An 11,890-nucleotide genomic window follows, 5' to 3' on the forward strand; every position below is an offset into this window, starting at 1 on the left:
GACCCTGAGAAATTAGCCTTTGGAGGAGGGCAAGCTGTTTCAAGGGGCCCAATGGCAGAGGACCACAAGCCAAGGTGAGGTTATTCTGTACTTCTGGGTAGTACTTCTAAGTTTACAAACATTTTACTCTCCACAATCTCATTCCAGCCTTCCACCAGTGTGTGAAGTAGGTCAGGTGTTACTGTGCCCATTTTTATAGATATATAAACCGAGACCTAGAGTTGAAGGGATTTGCTTTTGGACACAAGAGTCAAGTTCCTGAGACCAGCTTTCTTCATCATTAATTCATTGTTTTTTCATTGTACCCCTACCTTATTGCTCGGTATGTCCACAGATTTGAAATAGGAATTTTCCTTCATAATGCATGTGGGAAAAACAGTCAGAGCTGAAAGTGTTCTCTGTCTACACTTAGTTCATTATGATCTCATGGCTTTAAATACCATCTATGTACTGATGTATCCTCCAGTGTGGACACTTCTAGAACTCTTGATTCATCTATACAACCAACTCCCTGGCATCTGCATTGGGATTGCTAAGAGATGTTTCAAATTTTGCGGGTTGCAAACTGTAATCCTGATCTTCTGCACACCCCCCGCTGTCCCCAATAGGCCATTCTTCCAGTTGCTCAGGCCAGAATCCCTGTGGTCACCTTTGATACCTCAGTGCTCACATCCCACATCCAGGCCATCAGCAGGTCCTACTTGGCTGTACTTTCCAAAACATGTCCCCCCAATCTAATCATTTCAGCACCTACCACATCTTCCAGCCTGGTCTGAGCCTCTATCACTTCTTCCCTGTGTTGCTGTGGTAACTTCCTCACTGGTCCTAATGTTTCTGCCCTCACCCCCCTATGCCTTATTCCTCCCACAGGCCAGAGAGATCTTGACAAAATGTAGATCAGAGCACAAGCCTACTCTGCTGAATATTGTCCTGGGATCTCCCAACTCACTTAGAGTAGAAGTCACCACAGTGGCCACTGAGGCCAGGCACACTATTACCTCTCAGACCTACTCTCCTACTCTTCTCTTGGCTACTCTTGTTCCTTACACTACACTGCCCACCTGGCTGTTCCCAGAACACAGCAGGCATGATCCTACCTCAGGGCCTGGGCCTTATACTCTTCACCCAAGTGTCATCAGATCCTCCGCTCCTCCTCTAACTCTGCTCACACCTCATCATCTCACACCTCATTTATTTACCGAGTTTTCTTCCCTTCCTACTCCCCCTCAGTCCTTACCCCCCCACCCCATTTGTAATGTGATGCACATTCAAGCGGGCCTCTTATTATTCTTTCTTTTCCCCTGAGAACTTCCAACATTCTCATGTAGGGAATTAACTGGTTAACTTACTGTCTTCCTTCCACTTCCTATTCAAGAATAAGATCCACGGACAGGGATTTATTTTTGTCTCTTTTGCTTACTAGTATATCTCAAATGTTTAAAATAGTGTTTGCCAGAAAGGAGTGGCGTGAGACATCTTGTTGAATGAATATTTGTTGGATGTAGAAAGAAGGAAGTAAGTTAAGGGCACCGAGTCATTTCCCACTCACACTGATATCATAGCACTTGCCCCGTTCCATGGTAATTTACTGATTTTTATATCAGAGTGAGTCAAGGTGTTAGGGTAATGATTAGAGACAGGGACCTTATAGGCTTCATCTTTGAAACCCTAGCTTCTAGCACAGTTATTAGGGAATGCTGAGTGTTGAGGAAAATGTTTATGGAGTATGTGAAGCAATGATGAATGAGCCCATGAGCAACAGGGGTAATTATTAACTTAAGATCAAAATGAGAAGGAGAGAGGGAGTCTGTATTCTTAAGGATGATAAAAGATACTGCAACTCTATGTCCCATTTACTCCATGCCTGCTGCTGTGTTAAATTGCTTTACACACATTAACTCATCTCATTCTCATATAACCCTCTGAGGTATATATGTGTTATTGTCATCATCTTTCCAAAGACAGACAGAGGTATCATGGGGTTAAGGAACTTGACCAGGGCCATACAGCTAGTTAATTTGAGAGCTAGGATTTGAACCCAGTCAGCGTAATCCCTAATCCATGTTCTTAACCCTCACATAGTAGCAAACTAGAATTTAAGATTATTATTATTTAAAAGATTTGCTATAGAAAATAATTAAGATTATTATAAAGAATTATTCATATTATTTTTACATGCTATGTCTTAGAGAGAAGAACAAAGGTAATGCTGTCAGAATTCAGTATTTTCTAATATTTTTTAGACCAAACTTTTAGATTGCCATCTTGACTAATGTTGACAAGTTGTGGTATCATAGATTATTCTCCTTGTTGTTTTTTTAAAGCTCATTCTTAACTTAAGGGTTTGCATAACTGACCAAGAGTAAGATAGAGTTAGGGTAATGATAGGAATTGGGCTAGGGGTTGGCCCTCAAAACAGAAAACTTGCATACCTTATCTTTGAAACCTAGCTTCCAGCACAGAGGAGGTATTGTTCAAGAAAGCATATGAAAATAAAACACTTTGTTCATGTGCTCCCCTGAAAAATATCACTGTTTGGCCATGGAGTGGGCTGACTTTGACATAGGCTAGAATGCCATCTATCAAAGGACAGGAACAGAAAGTATGTAACCTTGGGAGTTGTTTTGAGACCCAAAGACTAAAATGCTATGGAATCGCCCTCCAGTAAGGAACTCCACCAAGATGAGTACATATTTATGCCAAGCAAGTGTAAATTAATGTTGTTTTCATTTTGGTTGTTGTTCTTTGAACATCCTGGAGAGATAGACTGATAAAATTTACATGGAGCCTTTCAAAGCCTTTTAAAATGTCTTTAATGTCACTATTAAACAAAATAGCCTTTAATGTCACTATTATTGGAATGATGAAGAGATTCAGAAAGGTTCAATGTTTTTATCTTTAAATTGCATGATTTAATGTATGGGATTTAGAAGCTATATGACTATTATAGTGTTCCTTTCAGAAAGTAAAAACATTAAATATACAGTGAAAGTTGAATCAATGAGATCACATTATATATACTTAGCTGCACATCTCCATTGACAAAAGTACAACAAAGGGGACTATGTTGTGGTTTTATGTGAATCTGTGTTGGTGGCTTTCTTGACTAAGTCGATTATTAAGCAAGTTAATACTGCCTGTTAAATGTGTACAGACAACAGTGATCTCTAAGTCCAATAGGATACAGCCTAAATTTTGTGATACAGGCTCTTTGCAGCCATCTATATTTCAGTATTAATTGATTGGGCCAAGTGATTCTGATATATAGGGTGTCCTGTGTGTCAAGCTGAGAGAATAAAACAACAAAAAAGTTGACCAATACCCTTGGGTAGTAGTTGCCAGAACTTGCTATGGTTTTGCACTCCAAGTTACTATGCCTGTGACAACATTTTGCTAACTTGGTAGATTTTATTTGCCATGAGCAGTCCCTGATATGTGGAAGTTAGTCATCATAGGGACAATGGGGAGAGACAGAGACATAATTTGGCACTAACAGATAGCCAATTATGTAGGTTCTACTCTGTGCCAGGCCCTGTGTTGCATCCCAAGATGAAGAAGTCTTAGTCCTGGCAATTTGCAGGTTTCTTTTGGGTTTTGAAGTAGTAGCTAATAGCATTAGCATCCAATGGAAAGCTGATTTGTGGTCATGGAATATGAAGGTTTTGTTTGCTTTGAGGAAGAAAGGCATCATTGGGGCATTACAATTTGATTGCTTGACATTTTCCCTTTCATATTTTCTTCAGTGAACAATGGCTCTCCGTGCAGAAATCAGATGGGTTGGCAATTTGTAACATGGGTGATTAAGGATTTTCCTAAGAAATGTGGAGCTGACAACAGTTATAAATAAACGTTTAAATATTCATAATTTATTTAGTCATAGTTTATTTATTACTACAAATGTTAGTAATGCCATTTATAAATATATCATAGACTTAGAAATGGAAATGACTTATTGAATTTTCTAGTCTATTCTCTACCAATGCAAAATTGTTCCCTCCTGTACTTTCTTAATTGTTTAAGCCAATCAGTCATGTTTTTAATGACTTGATATATTAATAAATTAAGGTTTGGGGCCCACAGAGGGAAAATGTATACACATATTAGAGTATATTATGTTCCTTACAGGAGGTTATATTCCTGCCAATATAGGAAATATTTGCTTTTTAAAATAACAAAGGAGACTTCAAATTTTAGGAGGAGATATGAGCTCAATATAAAGGCTAGCAAGAAAATTATAGTCATTAAGAAGCCTTCTATTTGAGTAAAATGAAAACAATTTAATATTTAGCTTCACCCTGTCATAATATTTTTCTTCCTTTCAGTATTATGGTTACATTTTGGATACCACATACCTAGGGATTTTTCCAAAATGTCTTTGAAGAATTGAAAGAACAATTTTTTTTAAGGGGGACTGAATCTTCATCTCTAGTATCCTTGCCTTTAACTAAGACATAGTAAGGTTGTGACTCTTCCATAGGATTCTCCTACTATGAATGTCAATATCCTAATTATTATTTAAAAAAAGGATAGTCTTTGATGTCCTATGATCACAAATCAATATCTCTTTTTCAAAATGTTGTTTCCTTAGTTCAGTACATCTTTCCCCTTACCAAACTGGGATTGGCATTACATCAAGATCTCCTTCACATAGAGGCACTTGGAGACTGACTTAGGAAGGACCTGCTTTCAGCACCACTGACTCATGGGAAAATACAGAGGAAAGCAAGGACAATACTAATGTAACCAACTCCACCTCCTAACTTGGGCACTGTTTTCATTGGGATCAGTAGATTAAAACCATTTCCAGTGGTTCCTGTTCACTGCTTGAACTATGACTAAGAGACAGGCAATCTTTTCTTGAGTTCAGAGAACAAGAACTTTGTATCCTTACATTCAGATTCAGGGCCACAAGATTTTTTGCTTAACTCTATTAATCTTGCTTCTGTATCTTTTATCTCATGCTGAAAATCCCAATGATATGGAAGAGGCATGCAGGGTTCTGGTAGTTTATCAGAATGGGAGAGACTAGAGTCTAGTGAAATGACAAAGCTGGCACACCAGGAAAAGTTGAGAATAAAGGAAAAGAGGGGATAAACGGTAGCACAAAATTCTTGATTAAGTGAGAAGGAGGATATGTCACGCCTGGTACAGGTAGGCAACAAGTAAGATTCTAGGACACGGATGCAGGAATCATGCAGTCTTTGTCACTTGGGTGGTTCCTTCCCCTGGACTCTGTGGGAATGCAGTTTCTCTCCTATATTGATCTTGTTGTGGCCATTAGGCTTAAGGGGGCATCATGTGTGGGCTCTCTATTGCCCATGGCAGTAACTCCCCTCAGAATACAACTGGCTTGGATTCCTAGACAAATGTTCTCTCTCCACATCAAACTGTGGTAGAAAAGAGCATTTTAAGAATTATTTTCATTACTTTTAATTGTTGACTAACAATTTTCTCTGTACTTTCTACATTCCATTTGGCACTTGGACTTAGGGCTGGTTCCTACATATGAAGTCAGTCTGAGGGCCTGGATGCTCCCTGCCCAGATGTCTAAGGCAGCCAGCCCTCTTCTCCCACTCCCCTGCCCATGTCCCTCTCACTATTCAGTGCAAATGTTTTTAACAATTTATACCATTTGCAATTATCTTGTTAAGTGTTTTACTTGTTTATGATCAGATTCCCCAACCAGACTTATAGTCCAGTGAACACATGACAATTCTCTGTTCTGTCCCTACAACCATAACCAAAGTTCCTAGAAAAGTTTCTGGCACATAGGCAGCCCTAGACAAGGCCATACCAGGAGTATCTAAGAACATAATGGCTGTCCTTTCCCAAAGGATAGACCCTTTGATTATGATTATTTTTTCAGTAGAAAACAAGTCAGTCAAGGAGAGAATTAGGACATTCAGTAAGTTAGAGGTATGGCTTCATGTTCCACAGCCTGAAATTTACATGATCAAGCTGAATTACCAAGTTATCAACTACAAATCCTTCCCATCTTGGGGCACTATTAATGTTCTACTGTTCTCTACCTCCAGTTACTTCAGCATTTAGAATACAAATATAGGAGACAAGAACTTTCTCATTCACTGGTGATGACTATGGAAAGTCCACAAGAGTAAAGCAGAATAGTCAGGAAAGATGGTAAGAAAGAATAAGATAAAAAAAGAACAGAGAAAATGCAGCAGAGATGGTGAGCTACAGAAATGCAGAGAAATTCACAGACTCAATAGGTAATAGATCAGCACCTCCAAACATTTATGGGTTCATCAGGGGCTCATTAGCAGGACCAGGTACTTACTAGGACCACAGATCTCTCTCCCCACCAGAATTCAGTTCAGCAAGCCTAGGCTGGGGCTAGAATGTGGATTTCTACACGGTCTCACCCAGATGCAAATGGTCCCCAGCCCACACTTGGAGGAACCCTGCAGTAGAGAAGATCAGGAAGGAACAGTAGCACTAGTGACAAAAATAATGACAAAAAATCCAATTTAGTTAACATACAATGTTATGTTAGTCTCAGGTGTATAATATAGTGATTCAACAATTCTGTACGTTTCTCAGTGCTCATGGGGATAAGTGTACTCTTCATCCCCTCCACCTTCTTCTATCTTCTTCTGTCACCTTCTATCTTCTATTCTTCTATCCCCTCATCCACCTTCCCTCTAGAAACAACCAGTGTGTTGTCTGTAGTTTAGAGCCTGATTCTTGGGTTGTTTCTCTCTCTCCCCTACTACTTTTTAATTGTTGTTCCTCATATAATCTTAGGAGACAGACTGGTCAGATACTGTCTTGCCCATTTTATAAATGAGTACACTGAAGTTCCAAGAAGTTAAGTGATTTTCCCAAACCTGCACTATGGTAGGTGAAGAAGGTGATAAGAGTCAGGACTGAAATCCAACTCCTTCTGATCCTAAATGGGCATTCCTTCCGTTAAACCAAGAAATGCCCGTAGAATAGTTGAGTAACTTGAAGCTATTTAGTGTAAACCTCAGTACTCTTTATGGGCACTGGACAATAATCAAAGTCAAGGGCTGTCTTATCAAGAAAATCATCTTTAATTCTGGGTATTATACCCAGGTAGAAGATAAAAGACTATATTATGGAAAGAATTTTTTTGTTTTAACATTTTACAATGGAAGATATTTCAAGTCCTTTCTGGTTAGAGTTGGAGCCCTCATTTGTATAGAATAACCTCACGAACAGTTATTCATTTATTCAATAAATATGCCACAAAATTGAGATATTAACTAATACAACATTCCCACAACCTTGCATTTGTGAATCTTTGTAACATCCTCAGTTTTGTACATGTTATTTTATCCTCATTATCCTTTATTATCATAAAATGTATCTGCATATTACCCATATTTATACTTTGGTGTTTTCCACTTGTAAATCAAATAATGAACCTATAGGCTCTATTAAGCAATTCCTTATTAAGTCTTTGCTCTCTAGTACTTGCTGTTTTCCTCATCAACTAGATGATTTCTACCTTGTGTTACCCATTCAGGTCATCATTATTTTTTCATTCCCCAGATTATAATCCTTTGCTCTTGAGCCTCATCCCTTTGCTTTGTTTGAATGGGTCCTATAAACTCTCTTTATGGTCATTAACTTTTTTCTTATTCTTTTTCTCACCTAATCTTAGCCAAAAGACTCTTGGTGTGGCATGTTCTGAGCCTATGTTGCTACATGGACTGGTGTGTTGGAGATAGCCCCCATGACTTTCTCCTGCTTTCTTAACCTTGGAACACTAACATAATTCTTCATCATGTTTAGTACTCCCTTCTTTAGTGACAAGCTGCCTTATCACTACAAATCCAAAATACATTTTTTATTTTTATTTTATTTTATTTTTTTTTTTTTGCTGTGTTTCCATTTCTTTCTTTTTTTTTAATTTTTTTTTTATTTCCAGCATAACAGTATTCATTATTTTTGCACCACACCCCATGCTCCATGCAATCCGTGCCCTCTATAATACCCACCACCTGGTACCCCAACCTCCCACCCCCCGTCCCTTCAAAACCCTCAGATTGTTTTTCAGAGTCCATAGTCTCTCATGGTTCACCTCCCCTTCCAATTTCCCCCAACTCCCTTCTCCACTCTAAGTCCCCATGTCCTCCATGCTATTTGTTATGCTCCACAAATAACCCAAAATACATTTTTTAAAATATTTTATTTATTTATTTGACAGACAGAGATTACAAGTAGGCAGAGAGGCAGGCAGAGAGAGAGGAGGAAGCAGGATCCCTGCCGAGCAGAGAGCCCAATGCGGGGCTCAATCCCAGGTCCCTGAGATCATGACCTGTGCCAAAGGCAGAGGCTTAACCCACTGAGCCACCCAGGTGCCCCCAGAATACATTTTGAAGGGAGCTATGCAGGGAACAAAGAACTGGTACCAGAACGTTCTAGATCAGTCCCATAATTTCACCAGTTTCTTTCAGCATCATGTTCCCCTACAAATGATTGGGAAGGATTCTGCCAAGCCCTTCATCTACCTGCAAGTCTTATACACTAATACTTTTCCTTAAGTCTCCTGTTTATAGCTTTATGTTTTGTCTCACCAAGTTTGCCTCCTGATTCTGAAGCCTGATCTAGATATTTTGAATCCATGCTTCCTTTCTTTTGCTGTTCTTGCCTATGTGATGTAACACAACAGCTTAATCAGTTCTGACTAGTGTGGCTGGCTAAAGGAGGCCCTAATGTGGACCAAAATGGAAAACAGTACAGGTTCAGAAAAGTGGAGATTTAGCTTGCCAAATTTAGCAAAGCAAGAATTTCAAGTTTAAAAAAAGCACAGGGGAGCCTGGGTGGCTCAGTCAGTTAAGCGTCTGACTTTTGATTTCAGCTGAGGTCATGATCCCAGGTCCTGGGATCGAGCCCCCGCATCAAGCTCCATGCTGAGAAAGGAGGCTGCTTGGGATTCTCTCTCTCCCTCTGCCTCTGCCCCTATACTCACATGCTCCATCTCTCTAAAAAATAAAAATAAAATTAAAAAAACCCCACAGATATTGGGTCTAAATGATATGATTTTCTGAATATTATACTCTGTATAGTATAACTTGTCCCTGGATGTTGAATACTAAATGTCCCAGCCAGCTCAAGCTGCCATAACAAAATACCACAGACTGGGTAGCTTGAACAACAGAAATATATTTCTCACACTTCCAGAGGTGGGAAGTCTGATATCAGAGTGCTAGCTTAGTTGTGTTCTAGTGAGGGCTCTGTAGCTAGCAAATGGCCACTTTTCATTCTATGCTCACATGACCTTTGCTCTGAATGCTTGGAGATAGGGAGAACAAACTCTCTGGTATTTGACACTATTCCCATCGTGAGGGTAGAGCCCTCATGACTTCATCTATGAACTTCCAACACTGTAGAACTTCTAATAGTATGAACTTACATCATGCCTCTGAGAGATGCAAGGGAGACCTGGGCTGCCAAGCCCACTCATGCATCCTTTGAGATTAAATCAAAGTGACCTTGAACCCACATCAGACTTTCTGGTTTGGTCTCATGCAACTACTATCAAGTGTTCTGTTTTTATATCTCCAGTGATCTGCTGTAGACCTTATCAGTGAGTTCACAATCAACACATAGAGAAAGGGGCACTGTGGGAATCTTTGCTTCCCTCCTTGCTTCATTTTCATTTCTTCTCCCTATCTCCTTCTTCTAACTTTCCTGGTTGTTGATGGCATGTGATTGTAATGACATTGAACAAATCATTTATTCATTGATTGATTGATTGAATAAATCATGTAGTATTTAAGAAATATCTTTAAGCATCTACTATGTACCAGGTAAAATTCTAGGAACTTAGCATAGAGCAGTGGACAGTAGAGGTGAAACCTTTCCTTTGTGCAGCTGACATTAGAGTATTGTGCAGAGCAATGAGAGAAATGACACAGGCAGGAAAGGGTGCTAGGGCATGCTAGGGAGTCATGTTCAATGGGATGGTTAGGGAAAACATGACTAAGAAGTGCCATTTGAGGAAAGCACTGAAAGAAGTGAGAGCACAAGGCATCCAGAAATCCTAGGGAAGACAGTTTCAGGTGGAGAGGATAGCAGGTGAACATGCCGTGAGGTGGGAGCAAGCTTAGAGTGTTGGAGGAACAGCAAGGATGCCAAGGTAGCTGTAGAGGAATAGGGCCTGGTGTCATGCAGGGAGCTGTAGGGCACAGGGAATCAGAGCTTCCTATCATGTACCTCACCATTCCATTGCTTGAATAAAAAGTCAAGATTTGTTGAGGATAAAATGGATTTTCCTGCATTCACCCATAAGAAATACTCTTCATGGGCATTTTCTACCATGGCTCAAGTCCAACCCTACCACTGATATCTGGATAAAACCCCCTGCCAGTCTTGCCTATCATGGGTATAAATTTGTTGCTTATCTTAATGTTGCACATATTCACTAATGTCCATGGATCTAGTTTCTAACATCCTGCATCTCTCTTTTACAAGATTTATTGTCATACTATATAGTAATACCAAGAGCTATCACCTAATGAGTGGCTGCCATGTGCTAGACACATTACTAATGTCGTATTATTTAATCACCCAAAGATTAGCCAACCAATTAACCTCTGGGGTAAATATTATTATTATCCCCACTTTATGGATGAGCACATTGAATCCCAGGAGGATAAATACCTTGCCTACAGTTATAAACTCAGACTTTAAAACTGTACCTAAGTCAAAAACTCCTCTTTTCACCACAGCAGGCTACAGGTCTCCTTAGATAGATCAGTTTCCCCAAAATAGAATCTCATAGAGTTTAAACTTGAAGGCTCATCTCTTGAGACCTTGACAACTTTGTCTTTTTAGCTGGTCCTACCACTGCCTAGCATCTTAGGATGCAGAGAAGCTTTACGTTCTTTGATCCTTTCTATTCCCATAATTTAAATTTTGCTTTGTTCTATAGGAATTTACATATCCTCCCTATAGATATATGTCAAGTGTTCTGTCTTTTGATAAATTAATTCTAGTTATTACCAGAGTATAATCAGAAAAGTTAGTATATTTCCCTTTTGATTACATAGCACCTATTCTAGCATTCACTTCTTAGCAATTCTGTTAACCTACTTCTTTTTCATAACCTTTATTTTTCCTGGAAGATATTCATAAGTAGCCTCCATTTCAAGTTTCTTCCATACCAGTTCTAAATGTCTGGCATGTTTTTGCTACTTTCAACATTGTCAACTTTTTTGTTGATATAGTTGATATTGTTATCCATCCTTACCCTTCAGTCCAATGACCTTTGATATTTTCCCTTTCCTATACAGTTTAGGGGTCAGAAGGTCACATCCATTCCTAACATTGATCTTTTCCACTCTCATATTCAAGTGTGCTTGTGCATGTGTATCAGGTACCCAACCAATATAGTTTTCTTTTTTTTAAAGATTTTATTTATTTATTTGAGAGAGGGAAAGAATGAGAGAGAGAAAGAGAAAAAGAGAAAGAGAAAGAGAACATGAGAAGGGGGAGGGTGAGAAGGAGAAGCAGACTCCCTTCTGAGCAGGGAGCCCAATACAGGACTCGATCCTGGGACTCCAGGATCATGACCTGAGCTGAAGGCAGTCATTTAACCAGCTGAACCACCCAGGCACCCCTATAATTTTCATTCTTCTTAGGTCCTAATGCCCTATGACACCATCTCTTAGCCTCTGCCATTAAATGAGTGGTTTTCAGTGCTTCAAGTAAGGGCAGCCCATTTTTTAAATAGCTATTATTGGGCTTTCATCATCAAATTAGAGGTATTTAATATTTTTAAGTAGGTTCCATACCCAACATGGGGCTTGAATTCATGAATCTGAGATCAGGAGTCATATGCTCTACCAACTGAGGCAGCCAGGTACCCCAAATTGGATGTATTTAAATCCTCACAGAA

This window comes from Mustela erminea, chromosome X, assembly GCF_009829155.1.
Source record: "Mustela erminea isolate mMusErm1 chromosome X, mMusErm1.Pri, whole genome shotgun sequence".
In the NCBI taxonomy this organism is placed as follows: domain Eukaryota; kingdom Metazoa; phylum Chordata; class Mammalia; order Carnivora; family Mustelidae; genus Mustela; species Mustela erminea.